The sequence below is a fragment of the Leiobunum rupestre genome, chromosome 1 (genome assembly GCF_980474605.1).
Source record: "Leiobunum rupestre chromosome 1, qqLeiRupe1.1.hap1, whole genome shotgun sequence".
Taxonomy (NCBI): domain Eukaryota; kingdom Metazoa; phylum Arthropoda; class Arachnida; order Opiliones; family Sclerosomatidae; genus Leiobunum; species Leiobunum rupestre.
In genome coordinates, this window is record NC_143384.1 from 72,677,052 (window position 1) to 72,695,174 (window position 18,123).

At 33.9% G+C, this 18,123-nt stretch overlaps 1 protein-coding gene across 4 annotated transcripts in view; it reads right to left on the reverse strand.

The window, feature by feature from the left end:
* Nucleotides 1-18,123, reverse strand: part of LOC149966323 (plexin-A2-like) — a 186,947-nt gene that overhangs the window by 127,462 nt on the left and 41,362 nt on the right. For all 4 annotated transcript variants that reach the window (XM_090152918.1, XM_090152911.1, XM_090152902.1 and 1 more), the window contains exon 2: nt 42-253. The gene's annotated coding sequence lies outside the window, so the exon portion shown is untranslated. The remainder of the gene's footprint in view (nt 1-41; nt 254-18,123) is intronic.

Genomic DNA, 18,123 nt, shown 5'->3' on the forward strand with positions numbered 1-18,123 from the left:
TGAAAATTCCAAAACAAATGGTAAAAAAAAATAATACTTACGAGTCGGAAGCTTTTTGAAGTACTTTTCTAAGAGTGGAGAGATGAAGGTACTCCCGTAGACAGTTGAAGACGGTAATGGTGCGGGCGTTAAATGGTTCGTCCGCCTGGTGCTTCCTGGACTTGTCACTGTCACTCAATGCAGACGCGCCGCCGTCACCGCTTGACAGACTTAACTATCACTTTAAATGGCACATTCTCTAGGCTCGCAATATCTACCAGAAAAGGAAAATAAAAATACCACGTTAGAAAAAGAACAGGATAGTCTATTTTACACCAAAATATTCGTTTATTCTTGACAAATTGATTAATTATGTAAGTGTAGGGTAACAAAAATGTCATTTAAAATTTAAGTTATTTTTATCCGAATTGACTGAAGAACCTACTTTTGTAAAATACGTCGAAGTATAGACTTAATTTAATTTGACATAAATTTTAAAATCTACTCAATTTAATTTGACATAAATTTTAAAATCTACTCAATTTAATTTGACATAAATTTTAAAATCTACTCAATTTAATTTGACATAAATTTTAAAATCTACTCAATTTAATTTGACATAAATTTTAAAATCTACTCAATTTAATTTGAAATAAATTTTAAAATCTACTCAATTTAATTAAAATAAATTTTAAAATCTACTCAATTTAATTAAAATAAATTTTAAAATCTACTCAATTTAATTAAAATAAATTTTAAAATCTACTCAATTTAAATCAAAAGATTTTTCAAATTACTTAAGTAATTGTAAAAAATCCCTTGTAAAAAATTCTTTGATTTAAATTAAATAATTGTAAAAAATCCTTTGATTTAAATTAAATAATTGTAAAAATCCTTTGATTTAAATTAAATAATTGTAAAAAATCCTTTGATTTAAATTAAATAATTGTAAAAAATCCTTTGATTTAAATTAAATAATTGTAAAAAATCCTTTGATTTAAATTAAATAATTGTAAAAAATCCTTTGATTTAAATTAAATAATTGTAAAAAATCCTTTGATTTAAATTAATTTAAATCAAAGGACTTTTTACAATTAATTAAAATCAAAGGATTTTGAAAATTACCTAATTTAAATCGAAGGATTTTTTAAATCGCGTTTCAATTCAAATTCACTTAACTCTCGACCTCTTGTTTTGGAAACCAGAGAATCGAAAACCGCACTCACCAACTAAGTTGGTTCGTGTGAATAATCAGTCTTTAACCTTAGGGTTCTTATTTTGATGATGAAAATATAAGCAGATAAATTTGTCAAATGGTGTTCTTCTTTCCCTTAAAGTTTAAAATATGGCGCAGTTGAAAAAACGAGGCGCCGCATTCCTCCCATACTTTTCTATTTGGAAAAGACACCGTTCAAAGTGACACGCGGATGCGGAGTCTGCTCTGTCTCCATAGGTCTTGCACCACTTTTCATTGCTTTATCAGTACGGCCAAACCGACAGATAAATTTGCGAGAATAGGGTAATAGACGTATTTAAAGCAGGTACAACCGAAAGTTATATACAGGGTGTTTAATTCCCTGACTTTTAAGGCTCGTTTTTTAATTCCCTGATTTCTCCCTGACTTTTAAGGCTCATTTTTTAATTCCCTTACTTTTAAGGCTCGTTTATTAATTCCCTGATTTCTCCCTGACTTTTAAGGCTCGTTTTTTAATTCCCTGATTTCTCCCTGACTTTTAAGGCTCGTTTTTTAATTCCCTGACTTTTAAGGCTCATTTTTTAATTCCCTTACTTTTAAGGCTCGTTTATTAATTCCCTGATTTCTCCCTGACTTTTAAGGCTCATTTTTTAATTCCCTGACTTTTAAGGCTCGTTTATTAATTCCCTGATTTCTCCCTGACTTTTAAGGCTCGTTTTTTAATTCCCTGATTTCTCCCTGACTTTTAAGGCTCATTTTTTAATTCCCTTACTTTTAACGCTTGTTTTTTAATTCCCTGATTTTTCCATGACTTATTAGGCTCATTTATCAATTCCCTGATTTCTCCCTGACTTTTAAGGCTCACTTTTTAATTCCCTGATTTATCCCCGACTTACTAGGCTCATTTTATTATTCCCCGACTTCTCCCTAACGTGCGGCAACCCTGGAATAGTATTTGGATCGATCAATTTGGTATTCTCCGTCCACCTCAATTCATTCTTGACAAAACCCATTCATTCACAGCGTTACGTGTTTATTTTCCTAAAGACATTTTTGAAAAGTACTTCTTTAACTCTTCCCAAAAATATACAGAATCCGATTTGAAAATAAACTAAATAGTAAACATTCGAACTGAGGAGAAATTCCAAGTGTACTGCCAACTAGAGCCGGCACATTCCACTTACTATTCCCCTCGTAAAGCTGTTCATTGAAAATCACGTCCAGTTGTCAGTGACTGCTTTGAAAGTCAATAATAATCCCAAAGAGAAGGTAAAGAGAAAAAAGCATTCGGAATGTACTTCTTCCATCCTAACCTCACTTTGCACCGCTATCGTAAGTACAAACGTACCATCTACAAAGTATCGCCGCAGTGTCGGGTAATAATAATTGGTATACAAGGTAACGCGCGGCTAGATATATTTGCTTTCAAGATGATTTGACTCCGTTCCCTGGTCGCTTTCTTTAATCTACTTAAGGAGAAGGACGAGTCAACAAGGCGGCGGTGGCGGATACGAAGCTTCAAGAGGGGGCTGTCCCCACTACGAAACAACCCCCGTGCAGTGATGGGCAACGCTGCTATCATGGCGAGCGCTTTTGAAAGGCGCTCAATTTGGCTCATAATAAATGTTTTTCTAAAAGAGCGTGAAACGAAAATGAGAGGAGCGCTTATTTTAGCGCTCAAAAAGAGCGAAAATTGAGGAGCGCTTATTTAAGCGCTCAAAAGGAGCGAAAATTGAGGAGCGCTTATTTTACCACTCTAAAAAGAGCGAAAAGAGAAGGGCGCTTATTTTATTAAATGCGTGAGCGTGAGCGGATATTAGGCTAGCGAGTGCGAGCGCTGAGTGAGCTGAGCGGCTCTTTGACGAAATTGCCCCTCACTGCCCTCGTGAAAGGGAATAAATTTGTAGGTGCATTTTGGGCAGCGTGTTAGGGCGCTTGTCCCTCCACTGAAAAAGTGGCTTAGCTTTAATAGGCCCGCTTTGCTCCCCTCCGCTCTTGTTTGGGGACACGGCCATCCTTGACACCTCGTCTCTCTGCAGAGTACCAGAGTGGGGCTTTTACGGACCCCACCTCTTCCCCACCTTGTCTTGTTCGCTATTTTAGCGTGTTTGATTTGAAGCCAGAATACTCAATTCGAGGATGGGGAAGTTCCTACTGTTAGTTTATTGATCCGGTGGTTCGGTTACGGTATGGGAGTTTCCTTCAAAGGCCAGGGTTTTTTTTTTTTTACTTTAACCCTGCTTACGTTTGGAGGTGCATTTTTTGGATTACGTATACGGTATTTCTTTTAGATGATAGCTACGGTTTCCATGATCACTACACACTAGATCAAGTTTTCAAATTCTAAATACTGGAATTTTTTTTAAGGTCAAAACCACCATTCTCAAGGTCAAGACCGTCCTTATTCAGTGTTGTCAGTTTTTCAGGGTTGGCAAAAAAACCGGATTTTTCTAGAAAAATCCTCTGGTATGGTTTTTTGTTAGATAAAACCGGGTTTTATAAAAATATAAATAAAATAATAATTGAATTGAATTAATCCGGATTTTTCAAAAAATAATAATATATGCGTTTTTTAACTTATTTCTAGCCCTTTTAAGCACGTAAAACTAGTGAAGCGTCGTCTGCTTATAGTTCCTATCCCTAGACTGCCTGAGAGAACGTTTCGGAAATTTTCGCGCTCGTTTTACACTTTTAGACTTAGTGGAAATTAGACTTAGCTCACTACTTAGTTCTCCGTATTTTATTAGTATGCCAGTGACATCAAAAACAAGCTAGTAAATGAGGCAAATGAAAATTAAACGAAATGGTGGCATTTTGTAACTTCGTTTCATCACTTATGTCTTGTCCTGCAAGTTCAGCGGGAATTGATATGTTATTTTCTACATATGGACTAATGTGGACGAATTAAAGAAACCGGTTAGGGTTCGAAAAAGCTGAAAAACTGGTTAAAATAAACAGATTCTTGAATATGAGTTCAGAAAAATAAATAAAAGTTCGGTTCAGTGGTCGATTACTTGTGTGGTTTAATCCTGTTTTATCCGGGTGGATTAAACCGGACTGATATCCACTTTGTAAACCCTGCAGTTTTTACAGATTCCATGATAACTACACACTAGATCAGGTTTTCCAATTCTACATATTGGCCTTTCTTTAAGGTCAAGATCACCATACTCAGGGTCAAGACCGTTCTTATTCAGTGCTGCCGGTTTTTACAGATTCCAATTCCCTGACTTTTCCCGGTTTTCCCTGACCATCTACAGAGATTTTCCTTGACTTATTATGTGGCAAAATTATGTATTTCTCAACCTATATTTTAGTAAAGGTTTCCTATTTGCAATAGAAATTAAATTTTGTGACATTTCCCTGATTTTTAGACCCATATTCAAATTCCCTGACTTCAGGCATTCCAGGTACCGTACAACCCTGTTATTAAACATAGTTATTATTTATTATAAGATTTGTTTATTTTGAAAACAATTTCGAAATTTTCCGAGTTGAAATTAATAAATTTAAATATCGGGTTCGATTGAAAATTTCCTAAAAATCAATTTAACATTTAACTCAATTTGGACAAAAATATTCGAAGGAATTAAAATTTAAGTCGAAATAAAATTTACGGAAATGTTCTCGTGTGAATTATAAAATCGGGCAAATTACAGTCAGGGTTCATACAACATTTGGAATATTAATTTCCCTGATATTTCCAGGTTTTCTCCTGGAAATTTCCCTGATATTTCCAGGTGCTAAAGCACCGTATGTTTTCGTTTAATCGAAAAAATTATATATAATTATTGAGGCGCTTCCAGACTCAAACGAATTTCCCTGATATATCCAGGTTTTGGTTAAATATTTTAAATTTCCCTGATATCTCCCTGATTTTTTGGAAATAATCTGTTTCACTGATATTTCCAGGTTTTCCAGGTTCTCCAGGTTTGTATGAACCCTGATTACAGTCCATGAATTAATATTTTTACAGATTAATAAATTACGGTCACCTAAATCCACTAAAAAAGTTTAAAAAATACCTAAATATAAATAATTTTTATTCCAAGTAACAACGTTTAAAAAGTTCCAATTGAAAGTTAAGAAATATTTCTTAAAACATGAGTTACATAAAATTTAATATAGAAAAAGCACAAAAGCTTTCAACACTATGTTAGTAATGTTGTAAAATATTCACCATTCAAAACTAACAATGAAGAAAATTATCCCTAAAAATCGTGTACGACGAAAAATTTCGAAAATTAAAGGCATAAAAAAACAGAACCCACCCTCAAATCTTTCCCTTTCCGGGGGGCATAGGAGGAATGGGGAAAACACACCCCACCTTTAAAGAAAAATTGAATGGAATTCTTTTGCATTGTTATATTTAATGATTTTTTTTATCCAGACCGGAGACCAAGACTCTTAAGGTTCTAATAAATGGACTAAAATTCTTCTTTTAGAGGAAAGAAATTGGATTTTTTTAATACCCCGAGAAAGGATAAAATAAATAAAAAAATGTGAAAATGCGGTGCTTTTTCAAGTATAAAATTCGGCCGACATATATTTTTATCCAACTACATTAACGCACAAAAAATAAAATCTAGATGAAATATACCACCAGAAAACGTTCAGTTCGACTGTAACGAAATAAAAAATTTTAAAATATCAAAATCATAATCAGACTAAATTTGAAAATATCAAAATCATAATCAGACTAAATTTGAAAATATCAAAATCATAATCAGACTAAATTTGAAAATATCAAAATCATAATCAGACTAAATTTGAAAATATCAAAATCATAATCAGACTAAATTTGAAAATATCAAAATCATAATCAGACTAAATATCAAAATCATAATCAGACTAAATTGGAAAATATCATCATCAGACTAAAATTGGAAAATATCATCATCAGACTAAAATTGGAAAATATCATCATCAGACTAAAATTGGAAAATATCATCATCAGACTAAAATTGGAAAATATCATCATCAGACTAAAATTGGAAAATATCATCATCAGACTAAAATTTCAAAATATCATCATCAGACTAAAATTTCAAAATATCATCATCAGACTAAAATTTCAAAATATCATCATCGTCGTCAGACTAGAATTCCAAAATATCATCAAACACAAAATTTGTATTTGAAAATTCAATAAATTATCCACTATCGCCTATTATATTACAACTTTGAGGTGCTAAATGCAGTTAAAAGACCCAAAGGAGGATAAATCAATTTAAGCTCGCATTTATTAGTTTTTCTCTATCCGGGCAATTTAATAAGGGCGATGTCAAGAAGACAGTAGCATTATCCGTGTCATGGCTACGGGTTTCGCGGGCGGGTTCGGGAGATTTAAGTGAAATGTCGCCACCTCCTTCTTCACCAAGCGCCGAGACTCCGTAGACGGCGTTTAAATATTCCGCACTCGTGCCCAGAGCGAATCCACGGAAGGAAAACGGAGTGAAAGACTGATCCCGCCGGATCAAGTTGAAACGCCATTTTAACTCGTCAGTCGCTCTTAAAGCTATCTCCCTTTCCGCACCAGTGACAGCCCTGCCCACCCGAATCCTTTATATTCGAAGAATACTCCGGTCACGCGCCGCGGTTGCTAAGCGACACGCACCCCTTTTTTTAAATAGTCATTGTAATATTGAGCCATGGAATTAAATTCGGGACTTGTTCAGATTGGTTTAATGATAACATCCTAGTGTTGTTAATTTTTCGGAAAAATAAAATGTGGAAAAAGTTCCGGAAAATTTTAAAAATTGCGGGAAATTTTCAGCAAATCGGAAAAATATTTAATTGAATACAATTACTTTTTAAGGTTTTTTTAAGTGTTTAACTTTTTATCGATATAAATTGCCTAATATCAGTAAACATACATACTACAAAACATTAATAGTGTTACATTGTTAATCAGTTTAAAGCTAGTCTAGACTCTAGAGGTTTAGTTTTACTTTTAGATTCGAAAAAATTAGGCGAAAATGACGCTTTATTTAAATTTGCAAACAATATTAGACTAATCATGGAATGAAGTTTTATTTTTATTTTTTTCGGAAAAATACGGAAAATTTATTTTCCGACTCACAGCACTATAACATCCTAACTGTTTTATAAAGATATTTTTGTAGGGCAGATCACTTTGTTACAGCTAAGAGCAACAAACACAGCACCCCACACAAGGAGAACGCAACCCGTCAAAAGTCGTGCATTTTCAGCTAGGCTAGGCTAATACCCAAGGCACCACCTTAGGCCTAAGTCATCAAGCGACTTTTGAAGCCATTAATTCAGGTGGCCGGGTTACAATGCGTAGGAGGGTGGTGGGTACAGTTTTCATTGGTTAGACGCTTTAGCGCTTGCTGCCGTCGGAAGGGAAAATTCGGAAATTGTCTTCCCCTTTCAGTAAAACGTTCAGTGTTCGTCCAATGAAATTTGTACACAACAAGGCACTATCGTGTTTAAAGGCTGACTACATAAATCTTCGGTTTACTCTGTCTTTCACTGGAAGTCGGCTGACTGCATGGCACACGTGAATTGCAGTCAGCCGACTTCCAGTGAGAGACAAGAGTAAACCGAATATTTATGTAGTCGGCCTTTAAAGGTTAGCTGCGTTCTCCTTATGTTTGTTGGTCCTAGGTTACAGGGTGTCCTAAAAATAGTTAATGTACACGTTAGGTTTAAGGCTTACTCTGTAGAAAAACATTGTACTGGTAATTCTACTACTCTAACCTACACCATACTTCGACTACAATTAGGATTTTTCCGACTTAATTGAAAGTGTTAAAACTAAAAAAATCTCAATAAAGACACTATTCTCTTTATTAAAGATAAACTAGCTTCATTCTATTGAAAAAGGTCGAAAAATGATACAAATATCCAATTCCCAGCATAAAGACGCGTATTCAAATCCGGCGATCTTTTACATACATTGTTAGTAAATACTTAGACGCTTAAGATAAATGAGGGTTGTTGGATGAAACGACATCTCGCGGCCGAAAAAGGAAATACGGAATTTTCCAAAGCGCCCAAACTAAAGACAATTAGCGGGCGTGGAGAGCCAAACAGCTGTTGATTTCAAAAGACGCTTTGCCGAAATTCTCTCGAGGAGATTCGATTGTTTCTATTTTACTGGCGAAAAGGGAGTCTTATCTAATTAATAATCAGTCTCGATTAATGGTCGCAATCGGGGTCATCCTAGAAATGGCGAACAAAAGGGGACGAACGGGACAGAAGACTCAGACGGGTGTAAAGTTGACCTTCTCCAAACAAAGGATCGAATTAGGTCATCGCGGTTTTTATTATTTCCATCTTTCACCCCCAGATTCAACTTTTATACTAAAGTTTTTGACGAAATTTGTCTTTTAATTTGATTTTTTTAATGTTGAGATTTCAATAAAATTAATCTTTTAAAAGCCTAAAAACTTAGGAAATAGGAAAAATTCTATCGATTTAAAGGATTTTATAGGAAATGAAACAAGGAGACAATAGGATAATTTCTGTTGAAATTAGTCTATTCAGAGATTTTCTGAAGCTACTGGATTTTCGTCTGCTAAGCGGATGATTTTCTATTACAATACGCAAAGCTTCGGCTTAGCAGACGAATATACAGCGAAAAATTAGTGAATTTACACCGAGGTAAAACTTTCAATTTGGAAATTAAAATATCTTTCAAGATTAAAAAAATATTTAACAACTAAATCTTTAAAAAAAATCATTCTGAGATTTTGGAAAATTAATCTTTCTCATAGTTTACTGACTATACTCAGTTGCAGCCTAGCAGTGGCGTAGCGAGGGGGGCGGAGGGGCGGACCTCCCCGGGCGCCACCATTAGGAGGGCGGCAAAATTGCCCCTTTTTACAAGGATGATTTTGGCGCGTTCATCCCTTCTACTTCGCCTCTCTTCCTATCCTCATTGGAATTATGATTCCGCCCCGGGCGACCATGGCCCACGCTACGCCACTGGTTGCAGGTTATGGGAAAGGCAAAATATATAGTACATCTTGCCAGAATTTCCGGTAAATAGTCGGCGGGAATTTCGAATTTACCCGCGCGCGTTATTGAGTTATGTTTTAAAGTGATAATTAATCAAATTAACATAGATAAGATTTAAAAACAGTGGTTTTAATTATTTTTAGTACTTCAAATGTTGAAGTGAGGCATACCTAGAAAAAATTGGCTGGGCGAGTCTAGGGTAAATATAAAACTTGTATTGCCGAGATTGCCATGTTGACGTAAATAAACGCGTGATTTGATGATTGCTTAGGAGCGTAATACTTAAAATACGCTATAATGCAGCTTAAAAATAATAATCTACATTAAATATTTATGGAATACTTTGAAATTTACGCAATAGACATTTACAAAATGGATTAATATAACACAGAAAACAGATGCAATTTTAAGTTAGAGGTCGGGGACGGTTAATCATTATGTTTAAATTGATTTTTTTTCGGGAAAAAAATGTAAACAAAGGAATTTACCGGTTAATATTTCGGAAAATGATTAAAAAACATGTATTATTCGGAAAATTTGAGTTTTTTATCGAAAAAAAGTCGTTTTTCCGATTAATTTTACAAATTTATCAAAACATTAATCGGATAATCCAGAAATTTAAATTACTCAATCAAAACGTTTTACGAATAATTTTGAGACCTTTATCTATTAAATAAAAGTTAACCATCCCGGACGACTATTTTAAGTCCCCACCGCCAATTTACCGGAAATTCGTGCTAGTATCTTTCCGCCAAATGTACTACATATTAACCTGCAACTGAGTAAAATAACAAATTTTCAAAAAATCTTTCACATAGTCTAATTAAAGATATTGCAAAAGCCTTTTGTACGCAGTGGGTTAATTCAACACCCATGAATCTATTTCCAGTACTACCCAGTAGCAGGCAAAAAACACCGGAGATAGGATAAAAACAGCTGTTTCTCAGCAGAGTCAAAATATGGCAACTTTTAGTGGTAAAAAAATATGAGAGGGTACTCAGGGTAGAGAATATCCCACGAGACCAGGTCCTGGCGAGCCCCCCAAAAGGAGGGTTCTGTTTTGTGTCTCCGTTACAACGGTACATTCCAGACCTCGGGGATCTGCTCAGAATGAATCCCTCAGGGTGCCGGCCGGGACCGTGCCCGCATCCCAACTAAGAGACGCTCTCATCCAGAACTGCACATTACTACTCACTTAAAAGCGTGGCCATAAGGCTGCGTTTTTGCCCCGAGTCTCCCATACGCCATATTTCGTTGCCATCGTAACGCTTTTTGATATATTACGGTATACGTAAACCCAGAGGGTCTTCACCACCGGAGGTAATTCCGGTATATATAAACCCATTAGCAGTCCGTTCCCCCAATCGGGAATCGATCCATGTTTTATAACATTCAAATTATACAGGTTTCATATAACCTATTTCCACGCTTAGCAGGGTTGCCACAGTTTTTTCAGAATGAAATTCCCTGAATTTTCTAGGGTTTCACTCGAGGTTAGTAGCAGCTAGGAGCAACAAACACAAGGAGAACGCAGCTAGCCTTTAAACACGCTAACGAAGGGTTTTGTACAAATTTCATTGGACGAACCTTTACGCTGAACGTTTTACGGGTGGGGGAAGACAATTTCCGAATTTTCCCCTTCCGACGGCAGCAGGCGCTAAAGCGTCTAGCCAATGAAAAACGTACGCAAGAAAATCCACGACTTTTGACGGGTTGCGTTCTCCTTGTGTGGGGTGTTGTGTTTGTTGCTCCTAGGTAGCAGGCAGGGTTTAAAAACACCCAGCTCATTGGGCTTTTATTGGGTTTTTTACCTAAAATGATACCCTAAATCGATGACTTACTTCATTTTTATTTTCAATTTAACACTACTTATTTCTCGCCTTATTCTTGTCTTTCGTAGACGTAAAGTATCGTCTGCTCCATGTTCTGCTAAATATTGATTGAAAGTTGCAGAAGTTTAAAACTTACTGTTTACTTGCTACTGTTAGATTAGTGTTTACTAAAACACTGGTAATGTATTTTGTGTAAATACGTTTTATAAAAAAGCAATATTTTGTATTATTATAGAATTTAAAGAATTAAAGTTTAATTCTTCAAATTCTTTAATATAGTTTAATTATTAAACTATAAATTTAAACTTTTTTCGTCCTTTTTGAAACTTTTTAAGGTGGGTTTTTTTAAGTGGGCTTTATTGTGGGTTTTTTAAGGTGGTTTTTGAAATTCAAACCCTGGTAGCAGGGCTCACCGTACATATGGATTAATAATAATAATCAGCTAGGCTAATACCCAAGACACCACCTTAGACTTATTTCCCTTTAAAGAAGTGGCCGGGTTACAAAGCCCTTCATGCCACGCGAGCCAACAGCTCCCTACACTTGCTATTTCACGTTAACCATTTTTCCCCTGACTTTTTGTGCCATTTTTTTTAACCTATAAATATAATTTAGTTAAAGTTTCCTATTTTACACCCAAAATTTAATTACCGGAAATTTCCCTGATTATAATATTTTTTTAATTCCCTGACATTTAGACACATTCAAATTCCCTGACATTTTCAGGACTTCCAGATTTTCCAAGTATCGTGGCAACCAAGCTTAGCAATATCATGTTAACTTAATCTTTTCAAGGCGATTTATTTAATAATTGACATTTAAACTAAATTGGTTGGTGGTGCCTAGCTGATTATTATTATTATTATTATTATTATTATTATTATTATTATTATTATTATTATTATTATTATTATTATTATTATTATTATTATTATTATTATTATTATTATTATTATTATTATTATTATTATTATTATTATTATTATTATTTCAGATATCTAGACTTAGAACGACTTTCCCAAGTACGTCTAATTTACAAATTCCAACTTTTACCAGTTCGTTAAATATGTTCGGGACATTTCTTTTGTTTAACTGGAAATGGTGGGTACAACATCGTAACAGCTTGATTAAAAAAGCTAATTTCATTTTCCCTTTTATGTTTGGTTCATTTACGTTCATGGCATTTTGGTAAGAAAAATAAATTATTAGTTTAGCTATATTTAAGATTAAAGTTGTACAATTACCATATTCAATATCTTTGGTATCATTGAACCAATACAAATTTAGTTGGTCTTTTATCTTAAAATTAACAATAAAACTGGCAATCATTGATGATACACAATTCAAAAACCACTGTGAAACTTCGCAAATAAAAAATAAATGTTCTAATGTGCCTTTAACTTCTTTACAGAGGGGACAAATATTAGATAAGTTGAAAACGTGGAAAGCCACCTCTGGTGTTACAACATTCCCTTTTAGTAAACGATATAATATATTAGACTCTTTCCCGTTGTAATGGCTACGCCATATACATTTAAAATCTATTTTAACGTCTTTTTCATCCATATTGAAAATTAATGATGCTCTATTGTTTACATTTTCTATTTTTAACACATTTGTCCAGTCGTTTTTTTTACAATTTATTATTAATTTGGTCTCATCTTTAATTTGAATTGAAAGTTTTTTTTCAAAGTTATTTTCATCGGGATCACCTTCTTCCCATAGGTGTATGGAATTTAATGGAAATTTTTTTTGAATTTGTTTAACAACATTGTGATATTCGCGATTTAAAGCTCGCGCAGTTGGGACAGTCATTTTCAAATCGGGGTTCGTGAAGGGATTTTGAAATGTTTTGGTATTGTACTCAAATATCTGTCTTATATAAAATATTTCTAATTCGAACCATTTGATATTAAAATGCAAATTTTCCCAGAGGATATTGTTTTGTATAGTTAGGGATAAAAATTGCTGGTAACTGTCTGGTTTTTCTATAAAAAAGTTCATGGATTTTAAAAAAATTATACAATCATAATAAAAGGGTGGCATAAAAACATAATTAAAATCAATGTTTTTTAAAGAGAACACGCGGAAACTCATATTATATACATTACTGTTTGTTAAATAGAAATTAAAAAAAACGATTTCGATACTGTGCGAATTATTTGAGATTAATTTTTCGAATCTCGCGAGAATAAACGCCCTCCATTGACAGTCGAGGTTTTTTAGGCCTAAGCCGCCTTCTGAGACATTTTGTTGAACTACATCTTTAGAGACCCAATGTTTATTTGTGTCCCATATAAAAGTTAAGCATTTTTTGGTTAAAGAGTCTGAAATAGCTAGAGGTCGCTTTAAAATTGGCAAATAGTAATAGAACTTGCTAAGTTCTATATTGCAAAATTGTGCGCGGTTTTTATAAGAAAGCCTCGGTTTTAAATCGTCTGCTATTGCTATTTTCTCATTGAAATCCTTAATTTTATTAGTGTAGAGTTTTTCCTGCCAAGTTCCGTCTACTGTAAATTCTACCCCTAGAGTCGTTATACTGTCACTGCTCCACTTGATACCCAATGGACAGTCAGATCGATTGCGCCAAGTGCCTAGCCAGAGCCCACAGCTCTTATCTAAATTAATTTTAGCGTTGCTTACTGACGAGTACTTTATACATTCATCCCTTAAGATGTTTAACCCAGCTTCGGAAGATATAAAATTGCTAACGTCGTCGGCAAAGGTACAATTTGTTAACGGCCGAGGCATAAAGGGTAACTTTAGACTGTGGTGGTATAGCTTTTCTCTTAGATGACATAAGAGGGGCTCGAGTGAAAGAACAAATAGGTAAGACGACAGGGGGTCACCCTGCCTAATTCCCTTTTTAATTGGAATTTTGGATGTTAGGGCTTTATTAATTTTTATTCTGGCGTCAGCGCTTTTATAAATTGCCATAATGAAGTTTAAACATGTATTATTATTATTATTATTATTATTATTATTATTATTATTATTATTATTATTATTATTATTATTATTATTATTATTATTATTATTATTATTATTATTATTATTATTATTATTATTATATTTATTATTCCATATGATAAGAGGAATAATAAAGTCAAATCTTTAGTACGAAAAACGGATGTAAAATTTTCATATTACCACTTGTTTATAACGTTAGTAAGTTAGTAGAAATTATGTTTAATTCAGAGAAAACGGCATGGTATTAGAAGATAAGACTTATTTTATACAAGACGTTTCGAGCCGAGGCTCTTCTTCAGTCGTTCGTTAGTTTTAATAATTAAAACTAACGAACGACTGAAGAAGAGCCTTTTGACGGGTTGCGTTCTCCTTGTGTGGGGTGTTGTGTTTGTTGCTCCTAGATTTAGAAAAACCGTCGCATTTCCTATTGTTTTAATCAAAAATATTTTTGGTTTCCATGGTAAATCGAATTAGTAGTGCAACGTCTCCTTTTAGGAAATTTCGTGTCTCATATAGGTCTACATTACGTCCGACTTTGAACAAAATCGGCAATAAACACCTCGGGTACTCTTCTAAGCTAGGCTAATACCCAAAGCACCACCGTAGGCCTAAGTCATCATGCGACTTTTGAAGCCCTTAATTCAGGTGGCCGGGTTACAATGCGTAGGAGGGTGGTGGCAAGCCCTGCATGCCACGCGTTCGAGCCAACAGCTCCCTACACTAACTATTATCGCACTATAGCTCTGAAAATCAGTTCGTTGATAAGTTTTCCTAATTGGCTTACTTAATTATTATGTTACTTATGATATAACGTAGGCGGTGGACAGGACCTTAAATATCGCGACCATCTTGGAGACAAAAGGCATCTTTGGTCGATCCCGCCTTCAATACGAATTAATGGCCAAGTCGTTTAATCGGCTACAAAACACCATAGGGCTAATTGCGCGACGTTATTATCTAGGCGCCTATTACGATCGATTTGACAAGAAACGACGGCTATTTTAGGCAGTGCGACAGACGCTGCAACGTCCGCGAACTGAGCCGTAGCTCGTCGGGACTAGTCCGATTGTCGCCGATAAGGAGAATGATCGAGGGCGGACGAGATGTCAAGCGCACTTGGCAGCGTGGCCCGGGCTTCGTAGCTCGCCTTTCAAGCCAATACGAAAACTAGATTCGCGCGCTTCGTTGAATTCGGACTATCTTACGCCGTACATGAATTAAGGTAAGGAATTGTTAAAAGTGCGGCGTTTAGGTTGCCATCTATATTCGTCAAATCGAACTATTACATTTTCAACTTTAATTTCGTATTACGTTAACTTTAATCAATCATAAAATGAAATTAGGAATCAAATTAATATTAAATTAAAGTTAAAATCAAATTAATAGTCAATTAAAGTTACAATCAAATTAATATCAAATTTAAGTTACAATCAAATTAATATCAAATTTAAGTTACAATCAAATTAATATCAAATTTAAGTTACCATCAAATTAATATCAAATCAAGTTACAATCAAATTAATATCAAATCAAGTTACCATCAAATTAATATTAAATTAATATAAAATTTAAGTATAAATCAAATTAATAATTAAATATTCCATTTAAGTGAAAATCCAATTCAGAATTAAATATTCAATTTAAGTGAAAATCCAATTCAGAATTTAACATTCAATTTAAGTGAAAATCCAATTCAGAATTTAATATTCAATTTAAGTGAAAATCCAATTCAGAATTTAATATTCAATTTAAGTGAAAATCCAATTCAGAATTTAATATTCAATTTAAGTGAAAATCAAATAGAATATTAATTTAATTCTGAATTGGATTTTAACATAATTGAATATTAATTTAATTCTTAATATGAACTTAACATAATAAATTCTTAATAAATAATTCTTATTTTCAATTTAACATAATTTAATTAATTCTTGATAAATAATTCTAATACGCTTTTAAATTTAACCTCCCTCCCCTCTAGATAGAGTGCTCCATATTCGTGGGAGTGACAGCGACGGAGTCCTAGAGCTAAATAATATCCCACTATAACCTGGAACCAGTGTGCAGATAACCTAAGGCCGCTCTACCTTTGTCAATGGTGTCAACCGAAAACCAAATATATTTAGATCCCTTAATCAGAGTATAGCTCCGGCAATATTTACAATGGCGCCGGACTCAAAAGATGGAAATTTTAATTAGGACTTATTTCAGCCCACCTGAGGCTGTTTTGTTCGAAATAATTAGGGTTAAATAAACAAAATACAGTAGGAAGGTAGCGAGGCGAGAAAAATGAAGGTCAATGGGTCAAGCTCGCGGTTGTCCGGCTCTGGAAATCGGAACGATGGATCCAATTAGCCTACTTTCGAAGTTTTCACTCTTCGCAAACCAAATAAGAGTTACTGTTCTGGGTCAAAATGGACCATCAAACTTTGGTTCGCTTTACTGTCAAATACAATTAACGAGAGGTCCTTTAAACAATGCACGAAAAAAAGAGATCTTGCTCTATTTCAGTTAGTGATAAATTCGGTATTTTACGCTGTATAGTTTTGCCAACGCGTGTTTAGAATATAATCTTACTATTTGTTTTTGTTAAGAGACAGGATATGCTAGAGTCAGAAAATGTGTAGGGTTGGCTTGAAATCTTGAATTAAATCGAATAAATTTAAATCCAGATTTTAAGTGATTTTTTTAACAAATCATTGATTTAAATGGAATTTTATTTCAATGGTGGAATAAAAAAAATGGCAAAAAAACGTTATCAAAATTAAAATACAAAAAATATGAGCAAATTAAAAATTTAATAGTATAATAAAATAATTGTTTTACTCCGACTAGTGCAACTATAGATTAGATCATCTAATATAACAGCAGGGCCCCCACTCAAATCTTCAATTTTTTATAGGAAAAATAGGATTATGTTTCTAAAAATATAGGACTTTATAGGACTATTTTTTCAAAATTATAGGACTTTATAGGACTATTTTTACAAAATTATAGGACTTTATAGGACTATTTTTACAAAATTATAGGACTTTATAGGACTATTTTTACAAAATTATAGGACTTTATAGGACTATTTTTACAAAATTATAGGACTTTATAGGACTATTTTTACAAAATTATAGGATTTTATAGGACTATATATGCTATTTAATTTACTAACTTTATGCATTTAAAAACAAAATCTTTATTTAGAGAAATAAATCTTTGATTTTCACTTAAAAAATATAACTAAAATAAAACTATTTAACCATTTTATCACAAAAATATACTAGTAGCTAACCATGTTAACAATAACAAAGTATAGACTAGAATGACTTGGTATAGGAATTTATCCTATAGCCAAATCTAGCAATTTAACTGAGTGGCTGGATTTGAAATGGGCAAAATATCAAAATTATAGGATGTTATAGGACATTTTTGAAAATATAGGATATTATAGGAATTATAGAACCTCTGGGGGCCCTGTAACAGTAATTAAATTTAATCAGGATTTCACTTCATTCTAGACTAGCTAACTGATAAAAGTAATTTTATCCGTTAATTGTACAAAATTCAATAAATTCAAAAAATATCAAAAAAATTCGATTTCAATAAAAAAATCGATTAATTTGATATTTAGTAAGAAAATCAAAATGGTGACAACCCTGGAAACAATTTACACTCCTGTGACACTTTTTGGGATAATTATGTGTTTAAAGTAGTTATTGGGTCCGATTAATTTGGTCTAGGGGTTTTATTAAATAACTTAGGTATAAAAGTAAAGTGTCGACATTGGTAAGGTTTAAAGGTTTGTATTTTAATGATAATTGAAACAGTTTGGTGCTTTACGAGTTTAAGAGTTAGGGGAGTTCGGTGGCTGGGTTCTCCTTGAAGATAAAAAGTTCTTACGTCTTTTATAAGATGATAATGAGTTGGCGGTCCGGTGGTTGTTCGTCCGCGGAGTCTTGTAGAGCGCCTAGCGCGAAATACGGGCGCGGAAAAAGGGATACATTCGCCCGGTTGAAAGTTTGTCAGTCGGGTCAGGCGACCGCCCACATCTTGGGAAGGAGACGAGTCTCGTGGAACGCAGGAATCAGAGAGCGCACTGAGGGTGAATTCGGGAAAGAGGCAGAGTTCAAGCACGTGTCCCCTTTTATGCACTTCGGGTGACACAGGGCT